Source organism: Podarcis tiliguerta (assembly GCF_965153285.1).
Source record: "Podarcis tiliguerta genome assembly, chromosome: 10".
Lineage (NCBI taxonomy): Eukaryota > Metazoa > Chordata > Lepidosauria > Squamata > Lacertidae > Podarcis > Podarcis tiliguerta.
Window position 1 is genome coordinate 54,713,440 of NC_139543.1, and position 12,816 is coordinate 54,726,255.

The 12,816-nt window shown below is 40.1% G+C and overlaps 1 protein-coding gene across 19 annotated transcripts in view; it reads right to left on the bottom strand.

The window, feature by feature from the left end:
- Nucleotides 1–12,816, bottom strand: part of BICD1 (BICD cargo adaptor 1) — a 130,924-nt gene that overhangs the window by 56,411 nt on the left and 61,697 nt on the right. The gene's annotated exons all lie outside the window — the stretch shown is intronic.

A 12,816-nucleotide genomic window follows, 5' to 3' on the forward strand; every position in this document is an offset into this window, starting at 1 on the left:
AAGCAGAACAATGAGCAATGAAGTCTGTCCTGCAGAGATAACTACTAACAACCTTGACAAAGGAATGCAAGTTCCAGAGCCTAGCAATTTGTGTCCCAGTGTAAAAGTAAAAGCCTCTTGCAAAATATCAAGCATAAACACTGGAAGAAAACTTACTTATTTTCTAATGATATATGTGGGCTTATTTCTCAACAGAAAAATGCATTCTTGCTTCATGCAAACAGCCAACAACAGCAAGTAGGACACTGTCCAGGGAAGACTACAAGAAGACTCCAAAGACAGCATGGGCATAAACTATTTTTCAAAGGCCAAAATATTGCTGCTCCAAAGTATCACCAAATGTTGGGTTGAAATAAACGACAGACGAGTGACAAGTGTCATACGGGAGGCATCTCTCGAGCATGTCTCAGAGAGTCCCTTTTATTGAATATTACAGCATTGCCACATATGTGCTTGTTGCTGATTGGTTAACACAAATCATACGCAAGGGTTGCATATGGGCATTAATCATCAATAGATTAAAGGTTGGGAAAGCGAACACAGAATTGGACAGGTATGAAAACCTCCCTATTAAACTATTACTAATGATTGATATACTCCTTATTAAACTAGTGATTGATATAACAAAACTTAAAAGGGCATAACCATCGCATTCATAGATGTGGTCAACCATGCATTAAGAACAGGTCAAGGTACGATGTTTCATGAACTCAATGTAAACTGAACATTCTAGGGTGGGTGAGCACGGAATGCTTCAGCTCAGAACGGTTTGTCAAACTCATGTGCAGAAGCAAAACCTCCCATCAACCAATGCTGTCCAGAGTGATGTAAGCATGACAGGACATTGCACCTTTTTCTTTTGTTCACAACTGGATTTGGGAGTGTAGCACAGTGGGATCAAGCTCTCTTTGGCTTACTCTTCTTTGTGACATGAATTTAAATATCAGACTTCCTGACTCCTGGGCTGCAATAATTGATAGTGATTGGCATTACAGAGGTTGACCTTGTGAAAACCCTTCCATGAAAACTTAACTTGCTCTAAAGGAGCAGATTTCCTCCTGCCAGACAGAGATGTTATTGTGGTGTAAATTAAGCTAGGGATTTATGACACTTCTAACCTGTTTACCCCAGGTTTCCGGATAAACAAGAAAAGTAACATCAAGAACAGCTTGTAAAAAGAATGGTAATCTGATGGTCCATCCTGATTGAATGTTTAAGCTTTTAAAACAATAAATGTATCTTTAAATCTTTTTAACTTTGTGAACCTTACACCCTTTTAGAAGACCCCAATGTTTTTAGTCTTTAAAGGATGTGAATGAATTAAGGAAGTGGTTCTCAGTTAGCTAAACACTGTGGACGCTATTTTTCAAATGCCAAGCCATGGACCCCCTACTTCTGAAAATCTCTATAGTAGTTTTTGTTATGTGACTGGTGCCACAGAGCCTTGTGGTCTGCAGACCACCCATTGGGAACTACTGAATTAAGGCATTAGGATTAAGCATGTTCATGGTTTCATGCTGATAAATCCATATCACATTAATTGCTTCAAATCTGAATGTTTCCTCTACCCGGCAGTAATTATGTTATTGTTTCAGACTGAATTATTATGGATTTGGATTTCTGGGCTCAAAGTAACTTAGATACATCACCAAGACAGTGCACAGATGACTCATATAAATAGCAACATGTTTTAAGTGCCATGTGTAAAGTCCATACACATGGAGACTCTTAGTGTGTAACAGAAAGGACCCTGCCCCAATGAGTTTACAAACTAAAATTAGACAGCAGGCGGACACCAAAAGCTGCTGCCAGTTTGCACAATTTCTAATCAGTTGAAACACCAGTGCTGGATCAGTTTGGTCTTAAACAGATTTAAATACTTGCTAAAATCTCACCCATCAGTCTGACTTTCTAAAACTCTCATCTCTTATTCATATATTCATAATAATATGATTTATTAACCACCCTTCACCATAAGGTCTCAGGGCACATTACAGCAATTTAAAATATAATATTAAAACAATTTACATTTCCCCCTCTCTACTCACTTCCCTTGCATGTCTCATCCCTGAGGACAGAGTCTATTCTCTTGTTTTGATTTACGAATTATTATTATGAAAAGAAAAAAATGATACAAAATAATAGTGAAATAAATAAATTAAGGTCTTATGTATATAATAAAGGTTCATAAATATACCAAGCAAACGCATACATAGATATATAGGCCACATGTCTGAAGCTGCACAGGAGAACAGCCATGGAGCCATTTTGACTCCCAGGCTGACCAGGTGTTTTCTCTGCAAGGTCAAATGGAGGAGCCTCCCCATTGTGTTTTCCTTCACAAATCCTGTCTTAAGAGTATGTCTGTGTATGAATAGGGTGAGCCTGTGACTTGGCTCAGGAACTAAGTACTTATCATTACAAAAGACTGGCCAGGCTCCCCAGGGTATCAATCCAGTAAACATTAACAGGTAACTTGCCAGACAGGAGGTAAACAACCCACTCAGATTATGAGGTAAACAACCCACTCAGATTTCTGCTTTAGCCCGCCCTTTCTGTGATGCAGGTATGATGTTTCTGGGGGTGGTCTTGGACTCCAAGGTGGGCAATTTAAAATGTCTATATAAGGGCAGCACACCTTGGTTCTGGGTCCGCCTCCTCCTCCTGTGGCTGTGTCGAGGAGGGACTTTCCTCCAGACAAGGGACTTTATAAACTGTGTTTTTCCTGATCCAGGAGTGCCTGCTCTTCAGCCACCCCACTTGCAAGTGTGTATAAATAACATTTTAATATTTCACCAATTTTGCCCATTTTATTTAAAGGATCCTGGGATTTTAAGTCTTAAGGAACCAGGGTTTTTTTTATCTCTCACAGTCCCTTAATTTCAATAAGTCTATTTCGAGTAGAACTTAGTCGGCTACAACTCATAGGGTAAGTAAAGGTAAAGGTACCCCTGCCCATACGGGCCAGTCTTGACAGACTCTGGGGTTGTGCGCCCATCTCACTCAAAGAGGCCAAGGGCCAGCGCTGTCTGAAGACACTTCCGGGTCACGTGGCCAGCGTGACATCGCTGCTCTGGCGAGCCAGAGCCACACACGGAAACGCCGTTTACCTTCCCGCTAGTAAGCGGTCCCTATTTATCTACTTGCACCCAGGGGTGCTTTCGAACTGCTAGGTTGACAGGCGCTGGGACCGAACAGCGGGAGCGCACCCCGCCGCGGGGATTCGAACCGCCGACCTTTCGATCGGCAAGCCCTAGGCACTGAGGCTTTAACCCACAGCGCCACCCGCGTCCCTTACTCATAGGGTAACTGTATGTAATTTTCGTTTCTGGAACAATATATACATACACACGAACACACACGGTATTTTCCCCTTACAGGACTCAATACAGCTTATAGATATAACAAGAATCTCTGAAAACATGGAAAGAAGAATCATTAAAGAACAATTAAACATTAATAGAATTAAAACTATATACATTTATAAAATATGTTTAAAATAATTACAATAATACCAGCACAGCACCAACTCTTTCATTAAAAGCAGTCAATTCCCCAAAGCCTGTTGGAACAAGGTCTTCACCTGCCAGCAGAAGGACAACAAGAAGGGAGCCAGTCTAATTCTTCAAGGAGTGAGGTACAGAGTCTGGAAGCGGCCACTGAGAAGGTCCCCACCAAGCTTGTCTGTGAAGGTGGTAGGACCGAGAGAAGGGCCTCCTCTGAAGATCTCAGAGTCTGGGCAGGTTTGTATGAGGTCTTTCAGATACCCTGGACCTGAGTCATGTAGGGCTTCATAGGTCATAACCAACATTGAATTCAGCTTGGAAACAGGCAAGTAGCCAGTGGAGCCTATAACCACCGCTGGTCAGCAAACTGGCTGCAACTCTCTGAGCCTGTTGAAGTTTCTGAGCAGTTTTCAAAGGCGGCCCCCACTTAAAGTAGGTTACAGTACTGCAAACAGGATGTAACTAAGGTGTGTGTTGCTGTGGCGAAATCAGACATCTCAAGGAACGGGTGCAGCTGGCACACTAGCAACAAACATAATGTGTACAGATTCTTTCAAGTTTTCTAAAGAACATGCTGACATTTGATATCCTCATGTAAAAGCAACTTACGTTTCCCAAACACAAGCAACTGTGACAGCCTTGAGGAATTCGATTTTGCTATTTAAGCCTTTAAATGTTTTGACCAGACTAGTGTCAAAAATGTCATATTCTTTTGCAGCACTAGTAGTAACAATATTGTATGTTGCGCTCCTATGCAGATTTACTTGGGAGTAAGTCCCACTGGATTCACTGAGCCTTCCTTCCAAAAAAAACATACACAGAATCAGGCTATGAACGTCCAATCACAAGTGTCTTAAAAATGAAAACAGGGAATATGGCTTCTGGCTGCTAGGCAAGATATCATTAGGGAGCGTGGAGATGTACATGTTAGAATCTCACTGCCAAGATGAAGGACAAAGACTGTCCTGCATATACCTGCATTTCAGGGATTCCTGCAGCTAACAAAGTAGCTCCACAAGAATAATAGAAGCAGGGATAGAGCATTATTGGCCATAGTACAAGAAGGGAAAATGGAAAGGACTAGATTCAGTTGACCAGTCATTTTTTTTAATCCAAGAGGAACTGCATTTACAGAGTGTTAGTGAGCTTAATTTCTCATATCCAACAGCCAGACATTTTTCAAAATACATTGGCAAAACATTTTTTAGATATTACAGTGGAGAATGTCTGTGTCTGTCAACACCAACATAACCCATTAGGTGGAGCTAAAATTATACAAGTATTTATTTTGATGCCTTGAGTATTTTGCAATTCCAATCACCAGGAGAGAGAGAGTTGGAATGGTTATAATTAAACCAATTACATAGTGACACTGAGAAAGACACTACACAAGATAGGGGTGGGGTTTCTGAAAGGGTTGGAAGGTTTGTTTTGTTTCTGCTGGATTTTGCATTTAATCATAAACTGTGCACATCAATCTCCAGTGCTGAAGAAATGCTCAAGTTAAATTGCTATTATCAAAATATTTAGAGTGTGCGTCTATGGTATGTAGCTATTCAGACTACTACAAATTAGCTTTCCTTATATTCCAAATACAAGTGCTTTGCATTTGTTGCCCCTTGCTTTTCATTTCTCAGACTGAATACTGGTTCAGCCATGCATGTTCATAACTGATTGGCTGTGGCATCAAATGATGGACTGCATATGTGAAGGAGAGCTGGACCATAAAGAAGGCTGATTGCTGAAGAATTGATGCTTTTGAATTATGGTGCTGGAGGAGACTCTTGAGAGTCCCATGGACTGCAAGAAGATCAAACCTATCCATTCTTAAGGAAATCAGCCCTGGGTGCTCACTGGAAGGACAGATCCTAAAGCTGAGGCTCCAATACTTTGGCCACCTCATGAGAAGAGAAGACTTCCTGGAAAAGACCCTGATGTTGGGAAAGATTGAGGGCACAAGGAGAAGGGGACGACAGAGGACGAGATGGTTGGACAGTGTTATTGAAGCTACCAGCATGAGTTTGACCAAACTGCAGGAGGCAGTGGAAGACAGGAGTGCCTGGCGTGCTCTGGTCCATGGGGTCACGAAGAGTCAGACACGACTAAACGACTAAATAACAACAACAATAAAAGAGAGAGCACCCCTTTGTTCAGGGCTTCTTCCTGCTTCTTCTACGGGGTGGATGGAAGACCTGTTGCAACAGTCTTTGAACAAAGATCAGGCCTACAGGCTGCTGTTTTGCTCCTATACTCCTGGCTGGTGTCTTTGTTTGGCAATCCAAGTGAGCCCAAGGATTTTCCAATAACAAGACCAACATATGGTGAATTAGCCAAGCCATGAGTGACACTCGCTGTAAAGGATTCTCCTGAACCTGTTTCATGAAACAAAGAGGCTGAAACAGCTTTCAAGGCTCTTAAAATTGCTCTTTCCACAGCCCCTAGTTGGGGCCTACCATTTTTTCCTAAAATATTCATTCTCTTTGTCCTTGAAAGACAGGAGAGCAGGGTCTGATATATTAACTCAATCCCTGGATCCTTCAAAATAGCCTATATAGCATATTTTCCTGCCCAAATGGACCCAGAAGCAAAAGGAGCAGGGGGCTGCCTGCGAGCTGTAGTGGCCACTGTCTAGTTGGTGGAAATGGCAAACAAACTAAGTTTTGGGCCATCCATTTAAAGTGTCCCACATTGTAATAGCCTTCTTGTTACAAAACCACACTCATGGTTTTTCAGCAAAAAGACTGAAGAAATGTGGATCCATTTTGTTAGCTGCTTAAAATTTATCTATTTAATGATGCACAAGCCTTAATCCCGCAACTTTGTTTCCATCTCCTTAAGATGGAAGGGCGGGGAGGGGGGGGAATCCAGATAGAACAATTACAGGACAAACCCAGACAAGATCTACTGATGCGGTCCTACATAGCCCAAAACTAATCCTTTTGTCAATGGGTCCTCCAGAATTATGGATGGAATGAGAAAATCTTGATATACTGTGGCCAATTCATTTGAAGTTCTAAAAGCTGAACCGCAGGACCTTGGGTGTAGTGCACAGATAGCTGAACCAACTGCTCTAACAAAGGCATGCCACCTAGCTGCAAAGACATTAACATTTACACAGATAGCAGCTATGCCTTCAGAATTTGGCAGGCCAGTGGTCAACTGTGGAAATGAGGCTTCATTATCACTTTTGGGACAAAAGTAGCAAATGGACCCAAAGTATTGAACTTGTTAGACACTATCCAGTTAAAAATCAAGATGAAATTTCAAAAGACTCTTGTGTGGACAAAGATGGAAAGACATATTATTGTTTAATATGAAGGAATGGTTGCTGAAGTTGTTGGAGACCAAGTTGATATGTTTGAGAAAAATTATTGCTGACATTTATTATTATTTTTAATAATTAGAGAACCCCTTTTGCAGTTTTAGTGGAAACAGGAATTAAAACTATTTGGGTCAGAAGATTGGGAAGATATTGCCTAACAGAAAGTAGGTGATATACAACATTAATCAGAATACACCCATTTAATTCAATTATTTCAAAGAGTCTATTCTAGCTAATATTGGATGCCATCCATCTATATCATAAGTTGGTGCACCATACTAAAATATGATAAACAATAATTTAACAATGTCAATGTCAACAATGTCACCTTGGTTTTTTTATAAAAAAACAACAGCCCAGCAAATAGGGAAGCTGCAAAAGGCAGCTATATATATCTGAAGCATTTGGCACCCAAAACCTCATTGAATCCTGAAGCTTAACAGTGGATTTGACCATTACAATGAAAGAGTGAGACCACTGTCTGACCTCCGAATGACCCTGTGTCCTCTTCCTGGGTGCTGACTGGATTTGGCTGTTGAGAATGGCTAAAAGTAAACAGCTTGCCTGGCACAGAATCATACATTTAAAAAGTCATTAAAGTGGAGTGCATGGGTTTCTCACTATCCACCTTCCTGCCATTTTCATCACTGCCTTTTTCACTTAGGGGTACTGAGAGAAATCACAGAACAAACTATTAGATTGGATGATGAGAGCCAAGAACCTATTTGCAGTATCATGAAAGTACCAAATTGATAAAGAGTTTTAGGGTTTCAGTCAAAGAGAAAATTAAGGTATAAAGCATAATCTTCATGGAGAATGGAATCCAAGCACACACAGTAATGCATAGCATTGTCTCTTTTGCCTTTATCATTAGGACACCATTTTCTCTTTGGTATAATGTCCTAACTGTCCCAGAAAAACAGGCAAAGTCTTTATTTTTATTTCTGTTTCATGAAAAACTATGCGAGTTGTATAGTAGTAACAAACTGGAAGCCAAAGTGGTGTTTGTTCAGTGGGAACCAACACAAAGGATGTTTCTCATAGGTGCCATTCACAGAAATGGTTTAAGAAGAAGGTCTCATTTTAGGGGACACTATAAGAAAAGGAAACTATGTAAGAGCTGTAAAGTGCTGAAGTAAAACACTGATTTTCACCATCCTCTATTCTTGTTGTGCATAGTTTTGCAGAAGTTGTAGCAATGAATGCTTCACTAGCTTTGTTGGTATTTGGTAAAATGCTGTTTTCACTCTAATGTACCATATAAGATAAAGTAAGAAATTGAATTATGATAAAGAAAATTGCATTATGATAAAGAAAGAATAGCCTTACTATTCTTACTATTTACCAACTCTTAATTAGTGTTTTTGCAGCTTGGTTGTATTCTGTAATATGTAGGGTCAGTGTAACATTTGCTCCCAGCCTGTAATTCTCTTTTACAACTTTGAGAAACCTGTCTCCTGCTACTGCTATAAATCAGGGGGGCCCTTGTTCAGGAGAGCAGGAAGATAAACAACTACCAGAGTATTTAGCCAGCTGGTTTCTGCCTGGCATGAAACATACAAACATTTGCAAATATATCTTTAAGCTCATTTTAAAATACAGACCTTGATCAGATGCCTCAATATTGCATGCCATCCATCTATGTAATAAGTTGGTGCACCATACTAAAATATGATAAACAATAATTTAACAATGTCAATTTCAACATTGTCACCTTGGTTTTTCTATAAAAAACAACAACCCAGCAAATAGAGAAGCTGCGAAAGGCAGCTATATATATCTGAAGCATTTGGCACCCAAAACCTCATTGAATCCTGAAGCTTAACAGTGGATTTGACCATTACAATGAAAGAGTGAGACCACTGTCTGACCTCCGAATGACCCTGTGTCCTCTTCCTGGGTGCTGACTGGATTTGGCTGTTGAGAATGGCTAAAAGTAAACAGCTTGCCTGGCACAGAATCATACATTTAAAAAGTCATTAAAGTGGAGTGCATGGGTTTCTCACTATCCACCTTCCTGCCATTTTCATCACTGCCTTTTTCACTTAGGGGTACTGAGAGAAATCACAGAACAAACTATTAGATTGGATGATGAGAGCCAAGAACCTATTTGCAGTATCATGAAAGTGCGAAATTGATAAAGAGTTTTAGGGTTTCAGTCAAAGAGAAAATTAAGGTATAAAGCATAATCTTCATGGAGAATGGAATCCAAGCACACACAGTAATGCATAGCACTGTCTCTTTTGCCTTTATCATTAGGACACCATTTTCTCTTTGGTATAATGTCATAACTGTCCCAGAAAAACAGGCAAAGTCTTTATTTTTATTTCTGTTTCATGAAAAACTATGCGAGTTGTATAGTAGTAACAAACTGGAAGCCAAAGTGGTGTTTGTTCAGTGGGAACCAACACAAAGGATGTTTTTCATGGGTGCCATTCACATAAATGGTTTAAGAAGAAGGTCTCATTTTAGGGGACACTATAAGAAAAGGAAACTATGTAAGAGCTGCTGTAAGAGCTGTAAAGTGCTGAAGTAAAACACTGATTTTCACCATCCTCTATTCTTGTTGTGCATAGTTTTGCAGAAGTTGTAGCAATGAATGCTTCACTAGCTTTGTTGGTATTTGGTAAAATGCTGTTTTCACTCTAATGTACCATATAAGATAAAGTAAGAAATTGCATTATGATAAAGAAAGAATGAAAGCTTGTTCTCACAGTGTTTGTTAGCCACACAGGAAAACACTTTGTCTGAGTAAGCTCACCTCGTAGCGAGTCAGTTATGCGTTCTTGCAGTCATGCACAGCATGTGGATTTTGTCTCATCAATACAAATATAACTTTTTCAGCAGATGCATAAAGCCAGCTCTCAACATGGGCAAAGCTTTTCCGCCGCTGCTGTACACTGAAGTTGCTATGGGAGGGGGTTGGTGCAGGGGGTGCTCTGTGTCAAATACATAACAAACAAAAGAGGGATAAAACCCCCAGCAAAACACAGGAACAGTGGGGACTTTAGAAGCCATCCAGATTTGTGAAGCATGGTAGACAATGCGTTAAAACTTATCTGATCTGGGCAGATAACTGTACAACAGCTGCTGGGCTTGCAAAAAATAAAAAAAAGAGCAGCCACTGGAGATTCTGGTGTGCCTGCAGGTTAGAAGACAGAATTAATGAACAGAAAATCTTCCATGATAGGAATGTTAATTAGTTCAACTAACACTATACACCTGGTTTTCAAGATATAAGATTGAAGGGGAAGGAGGTCAGAGGATCTGCCTTCTACACAGTATGTGTTTTGCCCTTCTATAAGACCTTATTCAGCAACAATTATGGGATAGTTGAGCAACTGGGCTTACTGTAGCTCCAAACAGGAAGTGGAAGAATGGGTATTTCACATGAGGAAAGAGATTCCAAGTAGAATGGATATCTCATTGCATAGTTCAAAATCTACTTTGCTCTTTCACAGCTAATTTTGGCCATCTGAACTGATCTGTTGTATGGGCAAAATGGGCCACCAATAATCTTCTGCTTTTAGAATGGAATCTGTGCCCATTTCCCAGAAATAAGACCAATTTAGCCATTTAACAACTTTACTGAAACTTCAAAGCATGCAAGTAACAAATCAGAGATAAACTAAAGAAAGATAATTGATTACATAAACAATAGTTATAAAGTTATTTTTCCCTACAAGAAAAAGATATAATGATATTACAAGGAGGGAAATGAACATAACCCTCCAGAGGCTACCAGTCATCCAAACCTAAATTAATAATTCTGTGGTTAAAATATTCCTACCAATGTTATAGCAATTAAAATAAAGGTTACATCAAAATAAGCTAGCAACTGAATTAGAAGATTAACATACTTTCCTCTTAATTTGGTGTAAATTATTCATAGTTACCAGGGTACAGCTTTTAGTCTTACTCTGGAGTAGTCAAGACCACTCAAGTGCAACTTTGAGGCAAAGTTCAGTTGGAAAACTGGTGCAGGGCAAAAGACTTATCCTACTTCCCCCAGTAGTGTAGCGTGATTCCAAACTACTCCCTCCTTTAGTTACCATTTTTTGTTGTTGTTTTTTTTAAAAGCGAGTGATTCTATTCATAGATCTCCTGTCCCACATCTAGTTTGGCTCCCAAATGTTAGGCAACATGTCACTCCTTCATTTGGAACATTTTATTAAAACAATACTGTAACATAATTATTATTCTGGTCTGGTAAAAAAACAACTAGCACTCCCCACCCCCCATCACATTAGATGTAAAAGCATTGGGTAATGAAGGGACAGGTTACCCAAACTTAAAGTGCAGCCACCCGAGCAGGGCCCCAAACTTCCCAAATTCTTTCTTCAAGGATCATTGGCAGATCTGGGTCGGGTTTTATAGATTGTAAATATCCTGACCCCGCTGACGCAAAGAGCTTGCAAGACAGGTTGTCAGCCCACGCACCCAGAGATGGGACCAGGAATACTCCTTTAGTGGGGTGAACTTTCTACCCCAAGATAAGAGTGCAGAAACAGGAATATCTGTTCGTGCTCAAGAATGTAAGCTTACGTATACAAACTTACGGCGCTGGATTCGTAACCTGTCCCTTCAGTAGTTTGCCTCAAATTGTAATTATTCCCAAAACATGGACACAATGACATCTGGATGTTTGCAAATCAACATTTCAGATTAACAACAGGCTGCTGTTCATCTTCCATCCTTTTCATATTTGAATGAATGCATTACCTCCTCAAGCTCTAAATCTTAACAAAACAGCAACATCTAAATTGCTCATTAATATGTTCCTCGCTTCTATCACAAGCCAGAAATGGGGGACCAACTAATCAAGAAATAAAGGATTCAAAAGAACCTCTAGGGATTAAACAGTCCAATTAGCTTCTCTGAGACAAGTTATATTTCTGAGGTCTGCAATCCAACAGGATATTTGCTTTACACCAAAACAAATGAAATCAAACAAGGGAGTGAAGAAAAAGGAACAAGAGTCTCAGCACTATATACTATATCACAAGCTCAAAACAGCTTTCTAAAATACCAAGAAATACAGACAATTGGACATGTTTTATATTGTCATTGTTATGGGAATTCTAAGGCCTTATATATATAAAATAAATGTTCATAAATGTACTAGGCAAACACATACATAAGCATACAAACAATGTGTCTGAAATAGTACAGAAGAACAATCCTGAAGCCATTTTGACTCTCCCAAAATTGATCTCAAATATTTATCTGAGAGGAGGAAGGAAATGGGGAAAGCTTTCAATTTGTCTTACAGGGGTTTACACCTCCCTGTAAATACAGTCTGGCAAGTATCTGTTAAGCTGAGTGTTATGTATTGAAGTTGTCACCCTGGCCACCAGGAATATCATGTATATAGTTTTCACTCAGGTGAATGTCAGTTAATTTAGGCAGGAAACCCTGGGTTGTTGTTGTTACAATGTTGACAGCCGGCTGCCTATAAAAGCAGGCCGGCTGAGCTGTTTGCTGTTCAGTTCAGTTCAGTTCCAGCTTACAAATAAAGAGCTGCTTTGGAGAAATCGCTGCGTCGTCTGATATGTTCACCCACAACTTAACACTGAGCACACTATCAATATGTGTAAGAGATTCAGGAACTAAGTATTTACCATCTCAAAGGAATGGCCAGGCTACCCAGAAAAGGAAATCAGATATCCGGCATTATCAGATATCCTGGCAGTCAGGAGGGAAGCAACACACTCAAATTTCTGCTGGGGACCACCTCTTTCTGTGATGTATGTACGATGTTTTTGGGGGTGGTCGTGAACTACAGGGTAGGCAATTTCAAAAGTCTATATAAGAGCTTGCAAACCAATGTTCTGGGTTCCTCTCCTCCCTCCCTGCGTGGGAGGAGTGGGGGACCCTGTTGCAATACAGTGGTACCACGCAAGACGAATGCCGCGCAAGACGGAAAACCCGCTAGACGAAAGGGTTTTCCGTTTTGGAGGTGCTTCGCAGGACGAATTTGCTATGGGC